Genomic DNA, 14,359 nt, shown 5'->3' with positions numbered 1-14,359 from the left:
GGGGACGACAGAGGACGAAATGGTGGGACAGTGTTCTTGAAGCTACCAGCATGGGTTTGACCAAACTGCGGGAGGCGGTGGAAGACAGGAGGGTCTGGCGTGCTCTGGTCCAGGGGGTCACAAAGAGGCGGACACGACTAAATGACTAAACAACAACAACAACAAAAGGCAAACTTGGAGTTCAGACCACTGGAACTCCCAGTCCATTGACATTAGGCAAACATGCAGTCCAAGCAGAGTGTGTTACAAGAAGGATGACTTGGTTCCCCACCACCACCTTTTTCTTGCAATTTAATGATGTTGCAAAGCCATGGCAGAGGCCTCATCACTGCCACCTACTGACTATTATCGATAGCGCACAAAACTACAATCATTATAAAGCCAAGTACTGTACGTATCCTGCAAAACCAGACATAAAAATGGCCAGCTGTAGATGGCAAAGGCTTTGCCAGCTCCCAAAATCAACTAATTTTTAATGACTCGTGTGCCTTTAATAGCAGCCCCAAATGCCAGATGTTGGCAGGTGAGATTTCTTTCTCATCTTTTTATATTTCTAGGTCACGGGCTGAAAAATTGATGTCGACCAAGAAAGCATTAACAGCAAAAGGCTAATAAAGCAAGACTGTCACCTGCTGACAGTTAAGAACATAACTGCGTTTTGCTTTAGCAGCTTGAGCTGTGGCATGAAAAATTTATTACACCTTGGAGGCAGGTGGAGGTGAATGTAGGAAAACTTCAGAGCAGAAAACAGCAGGGAATGCAAAAGAAACCTAAATATAGTGGGTCAATGCTTGATCAGAGCCTATTTTCACAGCAGCAAAGATGATCACAAGGATGCCACATCTGCTTCAAGTTAAAAGGAGGGAGAATGTAGGGAGACTTAAAAGAGTTTTATCATAGTTCATTCTTATTTAGGGATTAAAGGATCTTTCACTTTCGGTTTTCTTAGTTTCTCATTTTCCAATTTTAAATTCACTTCTCCACATTGCTACAGAAATATGTGAATTTTAAATCCTGATGAAAATAAGCGTTTTAGTGCAAATTTCTCCTAATAAGCACATTTTTGTATGCAGCTTTGCATTTGAACTTGCTGGCATCCGTCTGTCTCGGAAGTAACATGTACGATTTTGGCAAGCAGTTTCCCCTAACTTAATGCATTTTTGTATGTTATTCTGATTAATATATTGTCATGTCCAATTTGCACAAATATATGCATTTTGGAAAATGCTATGTATTTGGAGACCTGCATCACAAAATTTGGATAAGTGTGAATTTTGAAGGATGGCTGTGCTTTGATTCTCATATGTTTTTCCTGGAAAGTGCAAATGTTGTAATTTGTTTTCAAATGCAAACTGAATCAAATTTGTTTCCCAGCCTCATTCTTATTTATGTCCCACCTTTTCTCCAAGGAGCTCAATAATGTCTGTCTCCCCCCCACCCAACAACCTTGTGAGGTTGAGAGATAGCGTTCCAAACAACGTCACCAAGCGAGGATCTGAATCCAGTTCTTCCCAGTCCTAGTTTGGGTTTGCAACCAGTATACTACATGGCCTCTCACAGATTTGCAAGAAATGGAAGCATAGGGAACAGAATGGACTCTCAAAATTTTAAAGTTGTCATTCCCTGATAGAGACAATTACACTGTCAGGTTGTCTGCTACCTGATGAAATTTAATTTTTCCAGTTAAGGTCACCTGTGAATTTGGGAACACCAAGCAATCAAAAATACTTCCCCCACCAAAGCGCAAGAACCAGACAAGAGGCAGTTCAGTAAAACTAATCAGGAGCATTGTGAGGAAAGATGCTGTGCGAGGAGGAAATTGCCTTGATGCCGGCGGTTCTTCTGTTCCTTGGAGGCTGAAAATAATCAAGAAAGTTCAGCAGCCAGCTTTGCTTTCAAAATCTTTCAGGGGGATTGGAGATTAGCCTGGCGAAATGAAAACAGACTTGCAAGTAAGCAGCTCTAGCGTGTAGTTCCCATTCCCTTCTCTCTGGAGCAGCCTTTGCCAGGTGTTTGGCAAAACAGCTCAACTCCCATCAGCCCCATCCAGTGCAGCTCTCAATTTACCTCTGCCCCACCTATCCTGTTGAAGATAAGCCCCCTGGGGAAGGCGTTGAGTCTCTAGCACACCGCAGGTGCTAAATCAGGAATGATCTATAAATTTATAAATTCATAAATGAGGAACCTGTAGCCCTCCATATGTTGTTGTACTACAACTGTTGGCCATTCAAGGTGGGGCTGATAGGAGCTGGAGTCCTACTACCTGGAAGGCAACAGGCTCCCTCCCTTTCATTTTTTAAAAATATGTTTATTGCTTTATTAAAAAGAAAAAATATAATCAACCAAAAAGAACCAAAGATTACTACGATTTACAAAGGATAAATTACCGTAAATTCTTACAACGTAACTTCCATTGTGACTTCCAGCCACCCCATCAAGGGTCCTGGTTTTCTTTTATGTAACCCGCTTTTCATTATCTCTTCAAACTTTGCCCAAGTTTTATTTATTTTATTTTTTTAGGGTCTTCAGCACGAGGGAGCCATGGCTGCTGCGGGGGGTCACATCCAGAATCTCCGTGATGAAGCCACTTGCTCCATCCGCCTGGATTACTTCAAGGATCCAGTCACCATCCCGGAGTGTGGGCACAACTTCTGCCGATCCTGCTTGGTCCTGTTCTGGGGGGAATCGGAGGCGGAGGCTTCCTGCCCCCAGTGCAGAGAAAGAGTCCAGAGAAGGAGCCTCGTCTCCAACAGGCAACTGGCTAATATGGTGGAAATAGCGAAGAATCTCAGCCCAAGTTTTATTTTTGCAAAGTTTTCTATGTTCATACAGGAATCAGTCTAAGCCTGCCAGAGGATTTACATTTTTATGAGGACTTCCGGGTTAGCGCCTCTGGCAATGGCGGATTTCCTCTGATCGGGAGGAATCTGCTCCGTGGAAATCAGGGTCTGACCGCCGCAGCGAGGCGGAGACCCACTAAAAACCACAGGCGGGAGAAGCCTGTGGACGTGGGATTCGGCTGGCACCTTTTGCGCCTCCCCTACTCGCGGGGAAACCCAGTTTCGGGGATCCGGAGCGACGTGGGGTGAGCGGCGTGGTGCTTCGAATCGATTGCTTCTTTCACGGAGTGAAGCCGCATTGCTGTTGCCGGAGAGCGCTGACTTTTTCCTGTGGACAATTGGACTCTAAACAACTACCCGTGAGTAGAACGGAAAATTGGATTTCTAAACTTCTTAATTTGGCATCGAAACGGGAAGGTCTCAAACAGGAAATCCGCCTTCCTCTTTTGTAAATAGAGTGAAGCAAAGACGTTGCAAGCTAAAGCCTGGAAAGTCTTTTGTAAAGGATTAAATCTCCATCGGTTAAAATAACTAAACCCCCCTTGGAAGCAGGAGAAGAGGGGGGAAATTCTATTGTTTAAGCCTACAGGAGAGTGAAGAAAGATAAATTACCACCGTTTCGAACCTGGGAACGGACTGCCAGTAAGATTGACGTTTTGGGAAAGTTCATTGACTGAATAAAATGATGTTGACAGATAGTTAAATAAGAGTAATACATTGTTTCCATTGTTTCCTTTTACACTTAAAAAGGAGGGGGGAAAGTAACTGAAAATCGAAACTAGCTCTGTTGCTGGATCTGTGTTTAAAAGGATGGATACAAATAGAAATTGTTTCCCCTAGAGGGAGCTTTTGGAACTGTTGCAGGAGTGGAGCTGGAGAATTTTCCAGCTGCAGAGATTAAAGAGTGTGAGAATCAGAGTTTGACCTTGGACAAGAATGTTGACAGAAGAAGCCCTAGTGATTGCATTTTGCAAGACAAGTGCTTTATTGGAACAGCTTCATGAGAAGATGGATGTGAGGATTATTAAAATTGACAATTTGGGACAAAAAATGACCGAGTTGGGACAAAAAGGGAATACCTATACAGAAATTACTCAGGAATTGACCCAGGAATCTGTTTTGACATGGCAAGCCGTGGAGAAGATGAAGGAGAAAGTTGTGGTTGAACCTCAAGTAATTCAAGTGGAGAGAGCCCTGGCCTCCCAGAGGCAATTTGATGAACATAAGCTGTTGCCCTTTATGATCGAAGCTAGAGAAAGTCAGATTTGGTGGGATGGAGCCCTGCTTGGATTGGAGAAGGAAAGTTGGATAGATCCTCCTACGCAGGGATGCTCTGGCCTTTGGGATCTGGATTTGGGTCAGGGGGAGAGTGGCGCTCTGAAATATCTTTTGGACTTTAGTTCTGACTATGGAGAATGGGCTGACCTGTTGAGAAGGAATAAAGACATTGCTAGGTTGGAGCTCCCGCGAGATCTACTCCTCAGTGCCAAAGGAAGGAAATTAATAACAAGATCAGCAGAAGACAAAGTAATGTGCATGGATATATATGAAGATCTGCAGAAGGGACATGGAAGAGAGTTAAGAGCCTCGGACAGAAGGTCACCAGGTTAATGGACTATATGGTATTGATAGAAAGGACTGACAGAATCCGAGACCAGGGAAAAGAGACGGTGGAAGAAGATTGGAAAAAAAGTATTTAAAAAAATTATTTAGAGAAATGTTGCAAAATTAATGAGTGTTAGAAAAATGTTGGAATGAAATTATATGGTTTTAGTAGAAATGTTATAAGGAGTTAAGTATAAATAAGTTTTAGGGTTTTAATGGTAAGATAAGGTTAAAATAAATTAAGATAGTCAAATGACAGAAAACAGTGAAAGAAGGAAAGGATTTGCTGAAATAATTAACAACTAGAACACAAAAAGGAGGTCGATGAAACAAGCTAATGAAAGATAAAGATATGGAAATATTGGATATGTTTTTAACTGTTTTTGCTTTTGTTTTTGTTTTGATGTATCGTGTTTTTATGATTTTCTTTATATATATATATATATGTATTGTAATGTGTTGATTTGTACTGTTTATTTTTTCTCTTTCTTTTTTACTTTTTTTCTTTAATTGTTAAACTTTTAATAAATATTATTTAAAAAAAAAGAGGATTTACATTTTTACAATGCTCTTCAAGATATTTTCTATAAATGTCCCACTCCCTAACAAAAGTTTGTTCTGTATTGTCTCTAATTCTTCCTGTCATTCTTGCTAGTTCTGTATATTCCAATAGTTTTGCCTGTTAGTCCAATTTAGTCAGGGTAGTTTCTCTTTTCCATTTTTTGCTATTAAAATTTTTGCTGCAACTGTTGCGTACATTAAGACCTTTCTCAGATTTTTAGGAATGTCTGTACCAATTATACCCAGTAGAAAGGCTTCAGACTTTTTTTAAAAGGAGATTTTAAACATCTTTCATATTTGATTCCTTAGATTCATCTTTCCATATTTCTATAATGTATGAAAATTCATTCCCGTAGCTGGTGCTGTATCCAGTATTATTTATTTAGGGGTTCTATCAAAGATCACATTTCTGGTGTTCTTTCTTTCGAAGTACTCCCCAGATGCATGAACAGTTAAATTATTATTAATAAAATATTTTTTCCCCCTATAGCATTTTAAAATCCTGTTAATTAACTCAGTGATTTTGCTGGTGGGACAGAACATTGGCTAGTGAGAGTAGGGGGCATATTTTTATTTTTTACTGAGTACCAAGTACTTATCCTAATTGTATGCCTTTTGTTCCTATTTTACCTTTAAAAGTAAAATAGCAAATAAATAAATGAAAATAATTTTAAAAATGAAAGCAGATTGCTGTGCTTTGTGCAACTGCTCCCCCCTCCCCCAGCTAAAATAAATCCTTATGAATCAGTGCCCTGTGCACACTAACCTAGGAGAAAAGCTCAAATTATTTATTTATTTATTTATTTATTAATTATTATTATTATTATTATTATTATTATTATTATTATTATTATGCCTTTTCCCCAGGGACACAAGGCAGCTTACAGATAAAACAGAAACAGCTAAACATTTAGATAAAATAATAATGTATGTGTATGTGTGTGTAAACCTACTAAAATATATCTATTAAAATAAATAAATATTTACAGTAAAAACATTACAAATCACAGCCCCAGCCCTTCCCATCAAATGAATGCAAGTGGGGTTTTTGAATCTAAAACACATAATACAGTAATCAGGGCAGACTCTAACAGACTGAAGCCTTGGAGTTGTACTAATGTGCACAACCATTGAGAGTATGAAGATGCATCACTCTGCTTGATCCGGAGGCTGCATTTAGTGCAGCATGCTGCAGCACAATTGCTGACAGGAGTGAGGCCTTGCCAGCATATGACAGAGGTCTGACCGGTTGCCCATCAGCTGCCGGGCCAAGTTCTTCTCCCTACTTTATTTGATAAATTCAAAAAGAAACATAATGTAGAATTTGCATTACAAGTTGATTGCTGGGTCGTTTAGTCATGTCCGCCTCTTCATGACCCCCTGGACCAGAGCACGCCAGGCACTTCTGTCTTCCACTGCCTCTCGCAGTTTGGTCAAACTCATGCTGGTAGCTTCGAGAACACTGTCCCACCATCTCTGTCGTCCCCTTCTCCTTGTGCCCTCCATCTTTCCCAACATCAGGGTCTTTTCCAGGGAGTCTTCTCTCCTCATGAGGTGGCCAAAGTCTTGGAGCCTCAGCTTCAGGATCTGTCCTTCCAGTGAGCACTCAGGACTGATTTCCTTAAGAATGGATAGGTTTGGTCTTCTTGCAGTCCATGGGACTCTCAAGAGTCTCCTCCAGCACCAGAATTCAAAAGCATCCATTCTTCGGCGATCAGCCTTCTTGATGGTCCAGCTTTCACTTCCATAGATCACTACTGGGAAAACCAGAGCTTTTACTATACAGACCTTTGTTGGTAAGGTGATGTCTCTGCTTTTTAAGATGCTGTCTAGGTTTGTCATCGCTTTTCTCCCAAGGAGCAGGCGTCTTTTAATTTCGTGACTGCTCTCACCATCTGCAGTGATCATGGAGCCCAAGAAAGTGAAATCTCTCACTGCCTCCATTTCTTCCCCTTCTATTTGCCAGGTGATGGGGCCAGTGGCCATCAAAGGAAAAAACACTAATAATTTTCCAGTTAACTACAATATCATCTTCCATTCTATTATTCTACATTTCATATCTTTATACATGACTTCCTGTCCACGCCCAATGTATTTACCCAGTATATTTACTTTAGAAAACTACTTGTACTAAAATAAATTTCATAATTCAGTTATGTGATCTCAGAACCACTGGCAGTCATCTTTGAGAATTCCTGGAGAACAGGCGAAGTCCCGGCAGACTGGAGGAGGGCAAATGTTGTCCCTATTTTCAAAAAGGGGAAAAGAGAGGACCCAAATAATTACCGCCCAGTCAGTCTGACATTAATACCAGGGAAGATTCTGGAGCAAATCATTAAGCAAACAGTCTGTGAGCACCTAGAAAGGAATGCTGTGATCAGCAATAGTCAGCATGGATTTCTGAAAAATAAGTCATGTCAGACTAACCTGATCTCGTTTTTTGACAGAATTACAAGCCTGGTAGATGAAGGGAACGCAGTGGATGTAGCCTACCTTGATTTCAGCAAGGCATTTGACAAGGTGCCCCATGATATTCTTGTAAGGAAGCTGGTAAAATACGGTCTTGACTATGCTACCACTCAGTGGATTTGTAACTGGCTGACTGACCGAACCCAAAGGGTGCTCATCAATGGTTCCTCTTCATCCTGGAGAAGAGTGACTAGTGGGGTGCCACAGGGTTCTGTCTTGGGCCCGGTCTTATTCAACATCTTTATCAACGACTTGGATGATGGACTCAAGGGCATCCTGATCAAATTTGCAGATGACACCAAACTGGGAGGGGTGGCTAACACCCCAGAGGACAGGATCACACTTCAAAACGACCTTGACAGATTAGAGAACTGGGCAAAAACAAACAAGATGAATTTTAACAGGGAGAAATGTAAAGTATTGCACTTGGGCAAAAAAAATAATGAGAGGCACAAATACAAGATGGGTGACACCTGGCTTGAGAGCAGTACATGTGAAAAGGATCTAGGAGTCTTGGTTGACCACAAACTTGACATGAGCCAACAGTGTGACGCGACAGCTAAAAAAGCCAATGCAGTTCTGGGCTGGGCAACTCTATGATTCTATGATGTTCATAATAAACCTAACGTCTTTTTCACTAAACCCTTTGTCTTATTTTACTTCAAACATAGAATCATAGAGTTGGAAGAGACCACAAGGGCCATCGCGTCCAACCCCCTGCCAAGCAGGAAACACCATCAGAGCACTCCTGATATATGGTTGTCAAGCCTCTGCTTAAAGACCTCCAAAGAAGGAGACTCCACCACACTCCTTGGCAGCAAATTCCACTGTCAAACAGCTCTTACTGTCAGGAAGTTCTTCCTAATGTTTAGGTGGAATCTTCTTTCTTGTACTGTAGTTTGGATCCATTTGGATCCCTTCCAGTCGGGATTCAGGCCTTATCATGGGACTGAAACTGCCTTGGTCGCACTGGTTGATGATCTCCGTCGGGCTAGGGACAAAGGTGAGAGCTGTTTCCTAGTTCTGCTGGATCTCTCAGCGGCCTTTGACACCATCGACCATAACATCCTTCTGGACCGTCTAGAGGGGCTGGGAGCTGGGGGCACTGTCATACAGTGGTTCCGCTCCTTCCTCCTGGGCCGTGTCCAGAAAGTGGTGGGGGGGATGAGTGTTCAGACCCCTGGGCTCTCACTTGTGGGGTGCCTCAGGGTTCTGTCCTCTCCCCCATGCTTTTCAACATTTACATGCAGCCGCTGGGAGAGATCATCAGGAGGTTTGGGCTGGATGCGGATGATACCCAGCTCTACCTCTCTTTTAAATCAGAACCAGTGAAGGCAGTGAAGGTCCTGCGTGAGTGTCTGGAGGCGGTTGGAAGATGGATGGCGGCTAACAGATTGAGGTTGAATCCTGACAAGACAGAAGTACTGTTTTGGGGGGACAGGAGGCGGGCAGGTGTGGAGGATTCCCTGGTCCTGAATGGGGTAACTGTGCCCCTGAAGGACCAGGTGTGCAGCCTGGGAGTCATTTTGGACTCACAGCTGTCCATGGAGGCACAGGTCAAATCTGTGTCCAGGGCAGCTGTTTACCAGCTCCATCTGGTACGCAGGCTGAGACTCTATCTGCCTGCGGACTGTCTCGCCAGAGTGGTGCATGCTCTGCTTACCTCCCGCTTGGACTACTGCAATGCGCTCTACGTGGGGCTACCTTTGAAGGTAACTCGGAAACTACAACTAATCCAGAATGCGGCAGCTAGACTGGTCACTGGGGGCGGCCGCCGGGACCATATAACACCGGTCTTGAAAGACCTACATTGGCTCCCAGTACCTTTCCCAGCACAATTCAAAGTGTTGGTGCTGACCTTTAAAGCCCTAAACGGCCTCGGTCCAGTATATCTGAAGGAGCGTCTCCACCCCCATCATTCTGCCCGGACGCTGAGGTCCAGCGCTGAGGGCCTTCTGGTGGTTCCCTCATTGCGAGAAGCAAAGCTACAGGGAACCAGGCAGAGGGCCTTCTCGGTAGTGGCGCCCGCCCTGTGGAACGCCCTTCCAGCAGATGTCAAAGCGATAAACAACTATCTGACATTCAGAAGACATCTTAAGGCAGCCCTGTTCAGGGAAGTTTTTAACATGTGATATTTTACTGTATTTTTGGTTTTTATGGAAGCCGCCCAGAGTGGCTGGGGAGGCCCAGCCAGATGGGCGGGGTATAAATAATAAATTATTATTATTATTATTATTATTATTATTATTATTATTATTATTATCCATTGCTCTGTGTCCGCTTCTCTGGAGCAGCAGAAAACAACCTTTCTCCCTCCTCTATGTGACATCCTTTTATATATTTGAACATGGCTATCATATCACCCCTTAACCTCCTCTTCTCCAGGCTAAACATGCCCAGCTCCCTTAGCCGTTCCTCATAAGGCATCGTTTCCAGGCCTTTGACCATTTTGGTTGCCCTCCTCTGGACACGTTCCAGTTCGTCAGTGTCCTTCTTGAACTGTGGTGCCCAGAACTGGACACAGTACTCCAGGTGAGGTCTGACCAGAGCAGAATACAGTGGCACTATTACTTCCCTTGATCTAGATGCTAATTATTGTTTAATCAGAAATCATTCAAACGCTGCCATAGTTGCCACATCTTGATTATAGTTCTGTAAATCAGGCAATCCAGGTGAGAACTTGGTTGTTTTGTGAGTGTTGGGCAGCACTTCTCCTCTGGAACTCCCTGCCTCATGACAGGCACCTTTTCGCTGCCTTCCTTTCAGCCCCCACTTAAAAACATTTTCATTTGGGAAAAACTAGCCAGGTGCTTAGAAATGCTGGGGTGGGCTTTTAAAAAATCTGTTTAACTTTCCATGTGTTTTAAAAGCACCGTTGTAAAAAGAAAAATAACCGAATTTATTGTTTTGTCCTTTTTTTGCAAACTGCTTCGAGGTAGATTAAAAAAAAAACCAACCCAAACTTTTTTTTTAATAAAAAAGATAAAAATTAAATTGAGTTTTATGATGGAAATAAATAAAACAAAGCAAAAAAAGGAGTGAGAGCTCAGGTAGGTTTGAGGTATGCTTTTTTTAAAAAAAACACCACCACCACTTTGGTTAATTTTTATCTTTTAAAATAAAATAAAATCAAGTGGTCTCTTGAATTTTATGAGGTAAATAAATAAAATAAACCAAAAAAAAGGAGACAAAATTTGAGACCGGCAAGCGAGAGCTCAGGTAGGTTTGAGGTAGGTCTTTTTAAAAACACACTACTTTGGTTAATTTTTATCTTTAAAAATAAAATAATATCAAGTGGTCTCTTGAATTTTCTGAGGTAAATAGATAAAACAAAGCAAAAAAAGGAGCTAAAATTTGAGACTGGCAAGCGAGAGCTCAGGTAGGTTTGAGGTGTGTATTTTTTAAAAAACACAACCACCACCACTTTGGTTAATTTTTATCTTTAAAAATAAAATAATCAAGTGGTCTCTTGAATTCTATGAGGTAAATAAATAAATGAAACCGTTTTGAGACCGGCAAGCGAGAGCTCAGGTAGGTTTCTTTAAAAAAAAACACACCACCACCACTTGGTTAATTTTTATCTTTAATTTTTTTTTACTTTTTTATAAAATTAATTTTTATCTTTAAAAATAATAATAATCAAGCGGTCTCTTGAATTTTATGAGGTAAATAAATGAAATAAACCCAAAAAAGGAGCCAAAACTGTAGACCAGCAAGCGAGTGCTAAGGAAGCCCCTCAGCTACCTGCCCCGCGGCCGGCCTGACGCACCTGTCAATGAGGCTGACATGATGCTGATGATGCCGATGGTATATATACCGACCCGCTGGGACCAATGGGGATCGGGGTCTGAGGGCGCGCTTGACCAATCAGAGGGCGCCCCCCCCCTCCGCGCCTTCTCCGAAGGTTCCGGGCCGTTAATGGCCGTTGGTCCAGGTGACGGCGGGCGGCGGCCAGTGCGCAGGCGCAGCCGAGTCCTCCGCCGCCGGCGACGCCTGAGGAGGAAGATGGAGGAGGAAGGAAAGTTGAGGTAAAGCGGCGGGGAGAGCGCGCTTATTTCCGACGGCGGGCGGGCGGCCGGGTCGGCAGGAGGGGTTGAGCGAGGGGGGTCTTGGTGGGTTTGAGGGGGCGGCTGAGGCGACCCCAAGGTCCGACGGCCCCCCTCTCGTTTTAAACGGCTGCCGGGCGGGGGGTGCTCCTCTCCAGAAGTGGCTGCAACTGCGAAATACAGGGGAGGGAAGATATTATTATTATTACTACTACTACTACTACTATTATTATTACTACTACTACTACTACTACTATTTATTTATTTATTATCAGTGCTGGATTTACGTGTGAGCGAAACAAGCTCTAGCTTAGGGCCCCACTCTCTTGAGTGGCCCCCAAAAAATTTAAAAGGGGGGGGGAACTGGATGTACATTTCCAAAATATAAGATTAAAAAACCCCAAATAAAATAAAACCTACATACAGCAACAGTGTTTGGTGTTGGATTCAGGTAGGTAGGTGGTCTGATGCAGGTGGATTCAGGTAGGTAGGTGTTGGTCTGACGCAGTATATATATATATATATATATATATATATATATATACACACACACACACACACACACACACTGTATTTATATATAAATAAGGAGAGCTGAGTGGGGGGTGCTTGTGTAATCTCACTGTATACAAGTTGTACGAGTGACAATAAAGTATTTATATAAATGTCCAATAGCACCTTAGAGACTAAGTTTGTTCTTGGTATAAGCTTTCGTGTGCATGCACACTTCTTCAGATACTCTGAAACAGAAGTCGCCAGACCCTTGTATAAGTGTTTGGTGTTGTGTAGGCTCCTACAATAAATAATAAAAATAATAAATTTTTATTTATACCCCGCCCTCCCCAGCCAAGACTGGGCTCAGGGGCGGCTAACAACCAATAATAAAAACAAGTTGATTAAAATACAATTTAAAAGATTAAGATACAACATTAAAACATTAGGATGCAGCCTCTTCACAGGATGAGAAAGGAAAAAGAAAGAGATGTATGATGTAAGTAATGTGCCTCCGATCATTTTAAGTTAGAGCTTAATAATGATTTCACTATTAATATGTTATACTACTTCTTAATTGTATTTCAGTTCAACGGTTACTTTGATAAAATACATATTTTGTTGCGTGCAAATGTCTTTAGATACCTGTTAGGTCCATAAATGACCATATAGCTTACATTCAACACAAAAAGTGACAATTTGTTGTTGACAAAGGACAGCTGGACATATAAAGGGCTCCATTACCTTCAGGAGCTGAGGGTCTCATCCACCCTAAATCCGGCCCTGATTATTATTATTAATAATATTAATAATATTTTTTTTATTTTGCAAGTTGCTTTATCTTACCCAAAGCCAAAGGTTAATTGCTTTGAGGGTTTTGGTTTTGTTTCTTTTTGCTTTCGTGTCAACAGCCAAGCGCTCTTTAACTTCTATGGAATAAATAAAGGAGAGGGGTGACAGCCCTGTGGTTGTGGGGCAGTTGGCTCTGGACTCAAGATGCTGGCCGGGGTGTGTGGAAGGGGGGTAGTAAGTGCTGTTTAAGAACAGGGTTTGGGCTTTCAGTCATTTCTGCGATGACCTTGAGAACACAGGTGTCCCCTTGGCACAGGGTTTAGGCTCCGTTAAACGGGCACAGAGGGAAACTGCATGGGCCTTAAAGAAATCTCTTTTTAAATAAAGTGGCGAAGAGTTTCAGTGCGGAAAGATTGGGCATCTTAATATAAGCAATTGTATGAGTTGTGTTATTTTGTATTAGATGTTGCTGTTATTTCAATAGCTGTTATGGTTTTGGTAGTTGTATTATAAATTGTGGTAACCTGCCCTGGGACCTTAGGGTGAAGGGTGGGTAAAATAATAAAATACTTTGTAGTAGGCTATTGATTTGTAATGGAGAGCAAAGCTAAATAATAACTCTTCTATGGACCAGAAATGTTTGCTAAGTAGGAACCTGAGAGTTCTGTAATTGGCTTTCTTTAGCTGTCTTATTTGCTGAAATTTTACCTGTGCAAACAACTAAATTCTAAAAGGTACCTTAAAAAAAATATTTTAAAAGTCTATCTCTAATGTAGATTTTTTTTCTTTTTGATTTTTATTTGCACAAAGGTTTTTCCAAATGAGTTGCTCTGAGTGTTGGAGAAAATATTGAACATAGTGACTTGGGCTAGGAATCTTAAATGAGGTAAGCTTCACTGAGAAATTATTTAACTGTGTTCAAGTTACATTTATCTTGTGAACCACCGTGAGATCTTGTGAGGAAAGGCACTATATAATCTAATTAATAATAATAATAATAATAATAATAATAATAATAATAATAATAATAATAAATACAGGGAGGGCTATGGTTCAATCTGCTTTGTATGCAAAAGGGCAGTTGATGGCATCTTCAGGGTCTAAAACCCTGAAGAATCATTGCCAATGTGGACAATATTGAGCTTAGATGGACCACTGATCTGATTTGGTATAAGGTAGCTTTCTGTGTTCCTAAATGAATACAAATTATTTAACTTAAGTTATGTTAACTTATGTTACTTATGCAAGTATTCATATAGCACAAATTATCGTATATAACAAGGTGGCATACAGCAATACAGTGGTACCTCGGGTTACATACACTTCAGGTTACATACGCTTCAGGTTACAGACTCCATTAACCCAGAAATATTACCTCGGGTTAAGAACTTTGCTTCAGGATGAGAACAGAAATCGTGCAGCAGCGGCGCAGCAGTAGCAGGAGGTCCCATTAGCTAAAGTGGTGCTTCAGATTAAGAACAGTTTCAGGATAAGAACAGACCTCCGGAACGAATTAAGTTCTTAACCCAAGGTACCACTGTATATGCAATAAAA

This window comes from Podarcis bocagei (assembly GCF_964188305.1).
Source record: "Podarcis bocagei genome assembly, chromosome: 8".
NCBI classification, from domain to species: domain Eukaryota; kingdom Metazoa; phylum Chordata; class Lepidosauria; order Squamata; family Lacertidae; genus Podarcis; species Podarcis bocagei.
Note: the sequence above shows the minus strand (reverse complement) of the source record.